This window comes from Tenrec ecaudatus, chromosome Y (genome assembly GCF_050624435.1).
Source record: "Tenrec ecaudatus isolate mTenEca1 chromosome Y, mTenEca1.hap1, whole genome shotgun sequence".
NCBI classification, from domain to species: domain Eukaryota; kingdom Metazoa; phylum Chordata; class Mammalia; order Afrosoricida; family Tenrecidae; genus Tenrec; species Tenrec ecaudatus.
Window position 1 is genome coordinate 18,776,241 of NC_134549.1, and position 14,289 is coordinate 18,790,529.

The window sequence follows — 14,289 nt, forward strand, 5'->3', positions numbered from 1 at the left end:
TGAGTGTGTAAGCATCTCAGTGCTGGCAGGGTCTCCACACGGCTGCTCCAGCTCCCAGGGCTGCATCGAGGTAGGTGCATGTGGCTTCTCCTGGGGGATGTCTTGCAGGAAGTCAGCCTTGCCAGCAGAAGCAGGCAGCTGCACCCTGGTCCGACTATCAGAAAGCAAGAGACCCAAGAACTAGAAAGGCGAGGCTCACCCAGCCCTTTATCCCTCCTCCCTTCACTTAGCCCCACGTGTGTTTATTGGCCAGGTTGGCACAATAAACTAACACGAATGGCTAACCTTGTGGCCAGCAGCCTCTCATGCCAACACCTGCCACCAGGGCTCCCTCCAGTAGCCAGATGTCAACGTTTTGCCCAAAGTTCATTTTAAAAGAAAAACGTCACAGAGAAAAAACGTCTAGTTTCTTAGTTGCAGCAATCATCTATCCAAAACTCACTACAGTCTAATCAGTTCCAACCCACAATGACCCCAAGTTAACAAGAGCAGAACTGCCCGCCTATGAATTTCTGAGGTGGTGCATCCTGAAGGGAGCAGGCTGCCTCATCTCCCTCCCTGGGGTCAACTGGTAGGCTTGATGCATGATGTTTTCCATTTGCAACTCAGTCCTTAAGCCACCGTGCTAAAAGCATTCACATGTTGCTAGCGGCGGCCGTGTTGGCCTTTGCAGGAACAACATGTCTTTCTTAGAACATTCTCTCGGACGTCCCTGCTGAAGAGTATATAAAACCGGTGATGGCCTGTGTGTCACTAATGATCAGCTTCAGAGGCCAGCAGGAACAAGAAAACACAGGGTGTCTGCCCCAATTGATGTACAATCTAGCATACATAAGAGACTGGCCTGAATAAATCATGAAAACCCAGGCACATGTGTAACAGAAAGGCGTAAGCTGGCAGTCACGGGAGAATGATTGGAAAAGGGCATTGTGTATGTGACCTGCCAGAGGATGGGTTTTCTTTGCGTGTGTGGTTGTTTGGGGCTGGTAACGTGGTGTGATTGAAGGATGAGAGTGTAACTCTGAAAATGAATGTATGGATCCTGGAGGCAGCAGAGAACCCCACATCCCTTGCTGGACATCAGAGATGATTGAAGCAGAGGAAATGGCATGTGGGCCTTTACATTCGTGAGGCAGACTGGAGGTGGCAGTGTCTATAACCGTGCTGACTTCTGTGGGCTCTTTCAAGGTCAGTGAACAGCCACTGGGACGCATCTGTCCTGGAAGTAGATTCTGGATGCACCAACCATGTTTGAAGGATACCAGGCAGTGTCGTACATGAGCCGGACAAGGACAACTGAGACGTGAGATTGAAAGAAATAGAAAAGTTTATTAGCAAAAAAAGAAGAAGATGAAGAACCTGTGCAGGGGCCAGAGACCTGAAAAGAAAAAAATGGATCGCCGGTCCCCCTTGCTTAGAGACTTGGGTTTTTATAAGGTTTTATTAAACTGCTGAGCTGTGCAAGCAAGCTGGTACAGAAGCAGAACTTGTGGTTAAGCAGCACAACTGAGCAAGCAGACTTTGCAGTTGCACAAGTTCCTGGTACAAGATAGTCTTTTGCTGGTTTTTAGGAACAAGGGCTCTTTGGTTTTGTTTGTTTGTTTGTTTTTGCTATAAGGCCTGAGGTTGCACTTAGGACTGGTGCAGAATGATTGCTTAATATAAAATGACTTTATTTAGCCTACCTATTACAGCAGAAGCTTTTTATGAAGATGTTAAGGAAGACTGAGGAGGCCTGGAACTGGATCAGGAAGCTAGCACAGAGATCTCATCAATAAAAACCTTTTCTAAAACCCCAATCCAAACTCGCTGCCTTCGAGTCAATGCCGATTCACAGTGACCCTGCAGGACAGCTCTCCCCTATCGGGTCGCCAGGATGAACTCCATGCAGTGAGTTTGAGTTGGATTCGCATGGTGAAAGGAAGAGGCATGTATATAAGGGAGATGGTGGTTGAAGATCATTCAAGAGAACACTGGCATGGAAACCAAGAGTTAAAAGAGCAGGAGTGTGTTAGTCCGGTCAACTAGAGAAACAAACCAGGGAGCCTCGTGTGTGTGTGTAACAGAGAACTTTTGATCAAAGAGCAGGTGTACATTAAGAAAACATCCCAGCCCAGTCCAGATCAAGTCCATAAGTCTGATATTAGCCCATATGTCCAATACTAGTCCATAAATTCCTGTTTAGACTCACACAGCCATGCAATGAGGCTGAGTACAGGAAGATCACAGGTCAGTGGGTGGAAAGTGTGGATCCAGTGGCGGTGGAAATATCTCAGCGCTGGCAGGGGTCTCCCCGTGGCTCCTCCAGCTCCAGGGCTCTAGCGTAGCTCCATGTGTCTTGTCAGCAGGAAGATGAAACAGAGAGTCTGTGTGTATCTGGCCTCCAGTGAGCTGGTTATCTCCGTGTTGCCTCCAAATGAGGTCATCAAGCTGTGCCTGATTGGCAGGCTAAACTCCACCCCATTTGCAAGTTGACACCAGATGATGTTGCCGCCAAGTGACTTTGTGAACAGAGGTGAGGGGTGGCAAGTTAGAAGTAAACAGATTGGTTTTCTGATGGATTTATTATAGATTTGAAAGATAGTGTTTACAAAAATCCTTCCCAATGTGCCCCAAGGATTTCTTCTTCGTAAGTAACTTCCTCTTTTAATTCGCTTTATGGTGCGTCAGGTGGTGCACTGCTTCCCCCACAGTTCAGACACGCGTCCCTCCACCTTGTTCATTGCCATCACCTGCAGGCACTGTCCTGTCTCCCCCAGGGGGGGCGGGTGTCTCCTGTCTCCCCTCCTGCTATCTTAACCCTCTGTCATTTGTCCTTGGATACAGGGTGCTTTTTTGGCCTGAGACAGGGTGTGTGTGTGGGGGGTGGGGTGGGGATTCAGTTGCAGACCTGAAGGATGAGTAAGGGATTTTATGGTTCTCCTGCTCTGGGATAAGTGATTCCGCCATCTCTGGCTGTTAGAGAGAAGAGGCCCGGGGAAGTACGTGCAGAATGAATGCAGGGGTGTGCCCAGGACGCTGCAGCGTGTTCATCCTGTGTGCATCGGCCCTCGGTGCAGAACATTGTCCCACGCCTGGGAGAAAGCCACACACACCCCTCTCCTCCTCTTGCGTCTATCCCAGGTCTCAAATGTGCTGCAGGGAGAACTAGCCCACACCTGTGCATCCGAAATCACAAGGCAGGGTCCCAGCCGCCCAGACGAGCGTGTGGACCAACCTTCTTCAGCTCCTGCCTGCCCTCTGCTCCACTTACACTCCTCACTCTTTCTGAAGCATCTTCGGGGCTGACAGGCGCCAGTGCCTAGAACCTCCAGAAGGTGGCACAAGGAAGCAGTGAGCTCCGTGGAGAGCTGGGATATGCTTACTGTCAGGGGGTGAGATTGGATAAGAAAGGTTGGGGTGCACCTCCGTGCTGTGAGACTGTGATTCCTCCCTGGAAAGGTGTTTGTGATAGTTACATAATCTGGTGTCAGCTTGCACAGGGATGGAGTATAGCCTGCCAATCAGGTCACGGCTTGATGACCTCATTGGGAGGTGCCACGGTGATCAATAGCTCACTTGATGTGGGACACTCCGTCCCTGCAATGCATTCCAGAGGACAAGACACATGGAGCTCAGCTGGAGCCCTGAAGCTGGAGGAGCCACGTGGAGACTCCTGCCAGCGCTGAGATGCTTCTCTGCCACACTGGATCACAAGACTTTCCCACTGGCCTGTGATCTTCCTGCATTTTGTGTCATTCCATGTGTTGCATGAGTTGGAAGAGGAATTTATAGATTGGTATTGGACATATGGGCTAATATCGGACTTACGGACTTGATCTGGACTGGGCTGGGATGTTTTCTCAATATTCAATGGCTCTTGTCTATAAACCTCTTTCTTATCTACATATGAGCATCTATGAATTTGTTTCTCTAGTCAACGTAGACTAACACAATGGGGTAGCTATGTCATCTCATGTCAACTTGATATATAAAAGTGTAGGGATAGAGTCTAGCTTGTCAATAAAGGTCACAGGCCGGACGGTGACTCCTGATGGGCACGGCCTTCCCATCAGGATGGTCCTGGGAATCTTCCCCTTCTCCCTTCACCTTCCTGCTGGCAAGTCATGCTGAGGCCTGCCAGAGCCTGTGACGCTTACACCACCATTGGACACACGTGACTTTGAAGCTGCCAGCCTGTGATCTTCTTGCATCCTGCATCATTGCATGTGGCTGCGTGAGTCTGGAGAGGGACTTATGGACTGGTATTGGACTTGTGGACTTGATCTGGAGTGGGATGTCTGCTTGATATGTAATTACTTCTTGATATAAATCTCTCTCTTATACAACTCTGAGTGTTTCTGGGTTTTTCTAGTCAGCCCAGCCCAACACAAAGGGGAAGTTGGCAGAGGAGGCCACAGGACTGAATCCTAGGCGGCATACAGAAGCCCTGCTCCACTGCCATTGGCCCTTCCTGTACACAGGTGACGTTTCAAGACCTCAGTACCTGGAGTCACCTGGTCTGTGTGTCTTCCAGGACTGGCGCTGTGGGCTACCTTGGTGCCCTGTGTGGACTGACAAGGTCTCCTAAGCGGAGCAAAACCAAACTCGCTGCCATCCAGTCAGTTCACACTCGCAGTGATCTATAAGGGGCAATGGTGGCCTAGTGGTTATTAATTATGCTGCCTGCCCCAAAGTGATCAGTTCAAAACCACCACCCACTCCAAGGGGGGAAAGTTGAGGCTTTATAGTCCTGAGAAGAGTTAGAAGCTTGGAAACTCACAGGGGCCAGTTCTGTCCTGTTCCATACGGTCACAGTGAGTTGGCATTGATGCCATAGCAGTGAGTTGGGTTGATTTCGACATGAAAAAAATTCCAAATTTCCAAACACAACATCCTTTGTTTTCTCCTAGCAGATGGACCTCTCCTGATCTCTTAGAGCTCATGACAATGAGACCACTCTGGGCCATGAATTTCCATTGTTCATGCAGGCCCGTGGCAATAGGAAACCGTACTGTCTCTCGGTGCTTCCTGTGGGCTTGTTTTTGCTTTATTGTAGTGTTATCATGAATCTTACAGCACCAAGTGTCATTATTTGATCCGAGTGAGAGCCCGTCTTTTTTCTGCTTCATTTTCTCGCTGTTCCAGGCCACAGACGGTGAGAGACTGTGGCTGCGGTCCACTGCGGTTGAACTGTGAAGAGGGTTGTCTTAGTCTGGGTGGACTAGAGACACAAATTCATAGACACTCATGTGTACAAGAAAGAAATCCATATCCAAGAATCATTGTGTATTGAGAAAACGTCCCAGCCCAGTCCAGATTAAGTCCATAAGTCTAATATTAACCCATATGTCCAATGCCAGTCCATAAATTCCTCTTCACACACATGCAACACATGGAATGCAGGAAGACCAAATGCAGGAAGATCACAGGTCATGCGCACTGGGAAAGTGAATGTAGTTGGAGAAGGAACAGGCTGGTGGCTAAACCTAAAATAGATCTTCCTGGAACAAGGAAGATCCGTGTGTGTGCAGAGCCTGCGATTCTCAGTTGCTCAGGGATTCTACCCTCACGTTTATAGTCTTGTAATCATTGGAATACACGATACCTCTCTGACCCAGATCGTGTGGGATGCTTTAGGGCTCAGTTGTCATCGAGGATGTGGTCTGTAGCCAGGAGGAGCCGGCTTTGCTGAACCTTGCTCAGAAGAAACTCTGCAGGGACGAGGTAATGATAGAGACCTTGAGGAACCTGGCTTCCATAGATAAGAAATCATTTAAATAAATCTAATCCCCTCAGGGCAAACTCACTGCCATCTCCCTGCTCTAAAAATCCATTTACTATGTTGATATTAAATTGATAAGAACAGATGCCACACTGGATCTTAGCCAAAAGGCCGAGAAGCGATCAGGCTCAGTTCTCACAGACCTTTCTAACAGACTGCTGAAGTGCTGCAAGAGGGCGGTGTGCAGAAGCCTTCCTTTGCCCACAGCACCACCTTTTGTGCAAATAATTTCATTTTTCGTTTCATATTGTGGATCTCAATTGGAATTACGAGGTCAAACTCTGCAGTCATGAAGATTAACACTTGGTCCAATGTCCTAAGAGACACTGTCAGGGACCAGCCTCCACAACCCAGTGGGTCCTGGGGGGTGGGGGGATGTCATTGAAGTGTAAATTAAAGAAACAACAAAGACATGCAAGGGCTCACCTCTCCCATGGCGACTGGAACCAGAGTGAGGGCTGAATGCATTCTCTCACAGTTTATATAATCTCAGCACTCAATCCCTGTCACACGCATACGTAACAGGAATGGGCTGTATTAAAGGCAAACTACTAACAGGAAGGGGACGAGCTAGGGGTAGACACGCTATAGGGAGGAGAGGTACTAGCGGCACCCATGTCATAGGAAGGTGCACACGTAACACGATGGGTGGGCTCTAGAGCCAAGATGGCAGCCTAACCTTGACCTTCTCTGAGCTGGTTTGACCTTAAGTGTCCCTGAGCATTTCTCTGGTCGAACAATCTATGATCAATCTATCAGAAGGGAGTGGGCCCTACTTAGGGTTTTCTCAGGGGAGCCAGCCCTTAACAAATCATCACAAGCCCGGCAGGTGCAATTGTGCAGCGATAATAAGTAAAGATCATAGTAAAGTCATAGAGAATAAGAGAGAAGAGAGAGTGGCATAAAGGAGTCAGATTGATCTCATGGTCGCATGCTCACCTCAGCTCCTCTTGGTGGTACAGGGTCAGAGAGAGAGATTTATTTCTAACCACGGCTTATATGTCTTTGGGGGCATACATGCCCCCTAATTACAGGTAAAGACATCCATCACAGGAAGGGGTTGTACTATAGGTAATACAGTAATGGGAAGGGGGGTCATCTAGGCGTGTACACACAAAAGGAAGTGGAGGGATTGGGGGCGCACATGCGACAAGATGGGCGGATCCTAGATGCAGGATGGCAGCCTAACTGGATGTCATTGAGCAGGTTTGACCCCTTCTCGTCTCCCCATGGGAACAATCAGTGTCCTTATCAGTAGGATGTGAGCCTCACCCATGGTGGACCAGACAGTAGTCTGATGGCTGAATGCCTTCAGGGAGATTATCTCTAAGCATCTGACCTCCCACCAAGTGCTGGCAAACAGACTCTCTGGATTTGGCATATCTTTGGGGGAGACAAAGCTGGGGGGGGGAGTATTTTTACATCCCACAGGGTTTAGATGATCTGATTGCTTTTGGTGGCAAATAACCTCAAAGTAGTTAACCCTTGGGAGTGTAATAGCAACCATGCGCTTTCAAACAGCACCTTAAAAGTGGCGTTATTACCGGGGGATATTGTGGGGAACAACTTTCACTTACGACAGGGAGGGAGTGTCTACCACCCAAGTAGCGCCCGCTCCCTTCGGATATGGAGAATGGATTGTTTCCCTGAAGGAGAGTTCAAAGACACTTAAGGTCAAGCCCGCTCAGGGCGGACCAAGGTTAGGTTGCCATCTTGACTCTAGAGCCTGCCCATCTTGTTACGTATGTGCCTACCTGTCACACGTGTGGCCCTAGCGCCTCCCCTTCCTATTGCGTGTATTCCCCCTAGCTCATCTCCCTCCTGTAGGCATATGCCTATTGTCCGATCCCTCCCTGTTGCATATGTGCTTACCCTGACCTGAATGCCTGAGATGAAATCAAGCGGTGAGATTACATTACTTGCCCTCTGCTCAGACCTTGCTTTATCTTGTCCGATGCCTCTTTCATTTACCCTTCGATTACACAACTGTCCTTTAGATCTGTTCTGTGGTGGGGAAGCTGGTCCCCCACATTTCCAGCAAACAGTCGAGTAAAGAGTGTGGTCCTATCTGCCCTCTTGTTGGCCGAATAAGAAAAACTACCATGAGGGAGAGGTCAGACAAGCATCCACTCTCCATCTTCATGACTCTTTTCTCTAGTACCCAACTCCCAAGGGACCATCTTGTGTTAGGCAGATTGAGTAGAGAAATACATTCGCTAACGCTCATATAGGTGTAAAAAAGGAGCTTTATATAACAGGAAAGCGTCCCAGCCCCGTCCAACTCAAGTCGATAGGTGCCTCTTCAGACTTACGCAGCTGTGCGCAATGCTGCAGGCTGCAGGAAGAACACAGGCCGGTGGGTACACGGTCACGTGCATCCAAAGGTGCAGTTCATCCCAGGCTCTGGCAGGAGCCAGAGTCGGACAGCAGGAAGGTGAAGGCAGAGAGAGAGAGCGAGGTTCCCAGGTCTCTCTTTATGAGAAGGCTGCGCCCACAAGGAGGCACCATCAGGCTGTAGCCTGATTGACAGGCTAAACTCCACGCCTACACTTTTCTATTTCTCAGATACTGCTGTGGTTCTTACTTGGGCCACACTCCAACGGACAACAGATGTAGTGGCTACAGAATGTGTACACTGTTTATGCCTGCAATTGCTGAACGACTGAACCTGCTGAAAACCTTGACATCTAGCGATATATATAACACGTATGTGTTAGTGACACATATAACACGTATGTGTTCCTATATATAAGCCTTGTTGTAACATCCTGTGTTCCGAGAATGTTAACAGTACATCGTTTTTATAACTGTGTTAGATACTCAGAAAACTTACCTTTTTGAAAAGCTGTGTCATTCATCATCTCTGAGAGATGATATAACTTACGAGCTACGAGACAAGCCAAGGCAAAAGCCATTCACGTTCACTGCGTTTGATGCTGTGAAATGGACACAAATTTATTTCCAATAAAGTGTTGCTTCTTTGTTAACAGAAGTCAAACAGTAGAAACTTTCATGAACACAATGAAGGCTATCCATGTGGGAAAACATGCAGCCGTGTGGCAAACTTGATTGTGCAACAAAGAAATCTTCCAGCCATAAATCTCTTCGACTCCTTTCAGCGTGGGAAAGCCTGTCTGGATCATTCATTACCTAACCATTGCTGTGAACTTCACACTGGATTCAAGGCCTCTCAGGTTAAAGAAAGTGGGGACAATGGCCGGTGTTCCTTTCAATTTACTGTTAGGTTTCTGGAACGAGTTATAGCTTGATTCATGGCTTCACACACAAAGAATTCAGACAGAAGTATGATAAGTGAGTTTTCATGAAGGAAAGGAAAAGGTTTTTCAGGTTCTACAGTCTCAAAAGGGTACACGCTGTCTGGAAAGCGTGCCAGGCCGGGCAGAAGGTGCGCTGGGGTGCGGAGCAGGCCCTGAGGGGCATTCAGGCTTGTAATCACTCTCCTTACAGCACGCCCCGCTGAGCGAGGGCAGAGCAAATGAGACCGGCGCTTGGCCAAGAGGGCGAGGACTGAAGAGCAGTGCTTTCAGCCTTGACTCTACCCGGCCCCCTGGCCAGGGGAGGTGTGGTTGTAGGTACTGGATGGCCTCCTCGGCTGAGTTCAGGCCCACCTGTGTGATGTACCTAAGGTGGGTGTGTCCAAGGTGTTGGTTTTGCCTGGGCCGGGGTGGGGGTCTTGTGTCTGAGCATGCTCAGTTCTGGGTTTCTCCCACAGGTGTTTTAATTGGGTGCATGATTTCTTTCCAACCTCATCTATGGGGGCCTTCGCAGGCATGGGAGGGCCAGCACCCTAAATCTCGCTACCTAACATAACCACTCCTGAGAGCAGTTTTAATGGGAAAATAACCATAAATACGTCATGTGAAAAGGGCTTGAATTCTGTCTGAACCCTTAAGAATCCTGTGACATCGCTCACAGGGGAAACAGTATGAATGTCAGGAATGTGGGAAAGGTTTCTGTAGTTGGTCATTACTTTGGATTACACCTGTGAGAGGTCATAAGTGGGAATGTAAAACTTTTTTTAAATCATTTTATTGGGGGCACATACAACTCCTATCACAATACACACATACATCAATTGTGTAAAGCACATTTGTACATTCGTTGCCCTCATCATTCTCAAAACACTTGCTCTCCACTTAAGCCCCTGGCATCAGGGTCTCATTCTCCCCGCCGCCCCCCCCATGAACTCTTGATAATTTATAAATTATTATTTTGTCATGTCTTACACTGTCCGACGCCTCCCTTCACCCTTTCTGTTGTCCGTCCCCCAGGGAGGAGGTTTTATGTAGATCCTTATAATCGGTTCCCCCTTTCCACACACACCCTCCCTCCACGCGAATGTAAAACTTACATTCTTCACCCCTCCTTTCATTACATGAAAGGTTTTATAAGTCTGATAAACTTTATGAATGTAAGGAATGTGGGAGAGTATTTAGTCAGCATTCACAACTCACTAGATGTGGCAGTTACATAATCTGTCCATTTACAAAGGGGTGGAGTCTAGCCTGTCAATCAGGTCATAGCTCAATGACCTCAGTTGGAGGTGCAACAGAGATAAATAGCTCACTGGAGGGCAGACACACTCTTTCTGTGAGACATTCCTGCTGATAAGCCACATGGAGCCACCCTTGACGGAGCCAGAGCCCTGGAGCTGGAGGAGCCCCATGGAAACCCACACCAGTGCTGAGATGTTTCCACCACCACTGGAGCAACAACACTCTCCACCCTCTGGCCTGTGACCTTGCCCTGTTTGGCGTCATTGCATGTGTGAGTCTGAAGAAGGTTTTGAAGACCGGTTTCAGACATATGGGCTGATATCAGACTTGTGGACTTGATCTGGACTAGGCTGGGATGTTTCCTTAATAAACAATTACTCTTTATATACAGTTCTTTCTTATTCACATATGTGTCTATGAATTTGTTTCTCTAGTCCACCCAGACTAACACACTACACATATAAAAACTCAGGATGGAGAAAAACCTCATGAATGTAAGGAATGTGGACACTGTTGGGGGTTCAAATAAATGGCAGCCACTATACTGTCTTGCTAATTTACAAGAATCTTTATTTGGTTACAGCCGGACTGCTAAAATCTAAAAGCGATTCTTTGATTGCAGTCCCAAGTCCACATTCAGTCCATCTTTTAAAAACAAAAAACTCATTTTCCACAGAAAGCTAAATTAGTGTTGTCATTCTTTGGGGTTAGGGAGCATTACAGGGCATAGCATTGATTATAACATTCTGGTAACATCAAGAAGACCAGGCATGCATTTCCAAGGTACATTCCTGATCATAAAAGAAACAATACCAAAAACCAATGGTTCTCAAACTTCCTAATGCTGTGACCCTTTACTTTAATGCAGTTCCTCATGGTGTGGTGACCCCCAACCATAAAATTATTTTTGTTGCTACTTCATAACTGTAATTTTGCTACTGTTATGAATTGGGTGACCCCTGTGAGAGGGTCGTTCGACCCCCAAAGGGGGGTCCACAACCTACAGGTTGAGAACCACTGAATTATAACATCCTGAATTATAACATCAAGATTAACTATAACATCAAGATTAAGAGGACCTGATGCAAGGGGCTTAAGTGGAGAGCAAATGCTTTGAGAATGATTGGGGCAGGGAATGTATGGATATGCTTTATACAATTGATGTATGTATATGTATGGATTGTGGTAAGAGTTGTATGAGTCCCTAATAAAATGTAAAAAAAGAAAAGAGAAAAAAATGATTAGGGCAGAGACTGTACAGATGTGCTTTATACAATTGATGTATGTATATGTATGAACTGTGATAAGAATTGTATGAGCCCCTAATAAATTGTTAAAATTAAAAAAAAACATCAAGATTAACTATAACATCAAGATTAACTATAACATTAAGATTAATTATAACAACCGCTGAATTATAACATCAAGATTAACTACACCTTCAGATTACAGCATCAAAAGGAACTATATTAAAACAAACGAGATCTTGAAGACGACCGGTAGTTGAAACTAATTGTAGTGTCCAGACCTGGGACCAAGGGAGTCCATGCAAAAATCAATCACCAGTGGACTTTCCCAACAGGGGAGGGAGAACAAGCAGGTCAACTAGCTGTCAACTTCCTGAGTTTGGAGGAAAGGGCAAGTTACTTAGCAGCTTACAAAAATGGAGTTTCTCTTGCTTGTCTGCCTCCGACAGTTCTGTAGAGAAGCCTCAGACCTCACTGTACGTGGAAGAATCCAGAGTGGAGGCAGACCCTTTCAATGTAAGGAATGTGGCAAAACTTTAATTCGTCCCTATTGCCTATCTGAACACTTAAGACTCCACAGCGGAGAGCAAGCTCGTGACTGTAAGGAACGTGGGAAAGGCTTTAGATGTTTCTCAGACCTTACTAAACATGGAACTCCCAGTGGGGAGGGGCCCTTTGAATGTAAGCAATGGGGGGAAGTCTTTCTCTCGAGGTTCAAACCTCATGCACAGGAGACTGCAGAGTGGAGAGAGACTTTACGCGTCTAAGAAGTGACCTCACCCCTTACCACACATATAAAAAATCATCGTACAGAGATTATTCTTGGTCAAAAGTTGCACGTTTTGTCCTTACTGCTTTAAGTGTACACAAGGAATTTCTGAAAATTCGTGATCCGAGAACCAAGTTTCTCCATAATCATAATACCAACCCAATTCAGGGTTCACTAGACCGACTTTGTGGGTTAGGAAAAAAAGTGACAGCTTCATTTATCTGCAGCCCCGTCTTCGTAAGCGTTTACGTTCTCATTCCAAACTAAACTGTACCTTTATTAAAGTCTTCATACTCTTTTATGTAAGAGTGTAAGCAAGACAACTGAGGAAACGGACCTTCCTCATTTCAATGCTTTCATTGATGGTTTTACATAGGAATAAAATGCGCTAATCTTGTGTTTGGTTTTAACACATTTCTGCTAGGTAGCTGGATCAGGGACAAGGGGGGGGGAAGGGGTTGTCCCTCCCATGCCTGCAAAGGCCCCCATCAAGGAGATTGGGAAGAACACAGGCCACCATTAGACACCAATGAAGTCCCTAACTGAGCATGCTCAAATTCAGGCCCCCTGAGCCACATGGGAGGTATCTGGTCAGTACAAACTAGGCCCAGGCCCAGAACATCGCCCAGGTGGGGCTTAGCACAGCCAATGGGTCAGCCAGTACCTTCAACCACCCCTCGGTCCCTGCGATCCCTCCCCCAGTTCGCTGTGGGTGCACTGTCCCAGGAGGCTGCTCCTGACTAACTGTAAGCAGCTTGTGTGAGCTCAACACCCTTTCCCGAAACAGCGTGTACTCTTTCGAGACTGAACCTGAAACGTCTGCCGTCCTTCATAAAAAACCCACTGGATGACAGACGAGCTTCGGCGTGAACTCTTTCTCCTGTGAAGCCAAGACCCGAGGTGTCACCCGCCCGAAAAAACTGCCATCTCCTCCCATTCTTCCCCACTATCAAACTCACTCTCACTGGTTCATCCCAGGAAATAGTTTGATTCCGTGAAAACAATGGTTTGCAAAAAGCACACAAATAAACAAAAACACTGGTTTGCACCATACTTTGGCCTAAGAATAACGATACCTTTTATAATTGTAACCTATATTCATTACTTCTGAGTGATTTACGGTTTCCGTGAGGATCATGGATGGCTTCTTCCCTGAGTTACTAGAATTCTGCAAGGCATTCCGCAAGCCTTCTCTCCTTTTTTCACCGCTCCCGTCCCTCCCTGAAATGTGTCAAACACTAATCATCTAGTTTATAAAATGTTATAGGAAGAACAAGTGAGAGCGAACTTAAGACAATTCATCGAAACATTCCATGACCTTAAAATTCCCTTTTGTCTTTGAACTTTCCTTAGCGCCCTCGGGTTGAGGAGACTCGCAGAACACATCATCCGACAGCTATGGTTGTAGTGATAAAAAACAGAAACAAAACGTGTGCATATACACCGCTGTATCTACCAGGGGCTGTTATTGTTTTTAACTCATTGGTAAGGGCTCAAAAATCGTCATCATGATTGAGGGCAGCATCCAGTTTGGACAGCAACTAAATCTGCAAACTAGGATTTTTACCTGTAGATTCGATTAGATTATTGGGAGGGCCGTGCAGGGACCCACATTCCAAGTGCTTGATGCCCCAGAGGGGCCCGCGCGACGCTGTCTGTCTGTCTTTCTGTCTGTGTCGGGGAGCTGCGGCCTTGAGATTTGGGGCTGAGGCTGGAACTTACCCTGGAACCTACGAAGGCGGGAAGTGCACAGAGCGGCCCGATCCTGCACCTGTCACCTCTGCGTCCCCCACGGGGACGCTGTGCCTGGGGACGCGCAGCTCCACCGCTGCTCCCCGGGCTCCGGGGGGCGCCGGACCCGGGAGAAGACACCCCGGAGCCTAGGCCGGGAGCGCGAGGCGCGGGCGGCGCTTCCGACCCAGACGGGGACCGCGTCCACGGCGTACGCACGCCAACAGGGACGCCCGCCAACCCGGCTGCCGAACGCGGACG

General features: G+C 47.5%; 1 pseudogene; it reads right to left on the bottom strand.

Annotated features, from left to right (window-relative positions):
- Positions 1 to 5,665: 5,665 nt before the first annotated feature.
- Positions 5,666 to 5,887, bottom strand: LOC142435716 (U2 spliceosomal RNA; annotated as a pseudogene).
- Between the last annotated feature and the right edge of the window lie 8,402 nt (positions 5,888 to 14,289).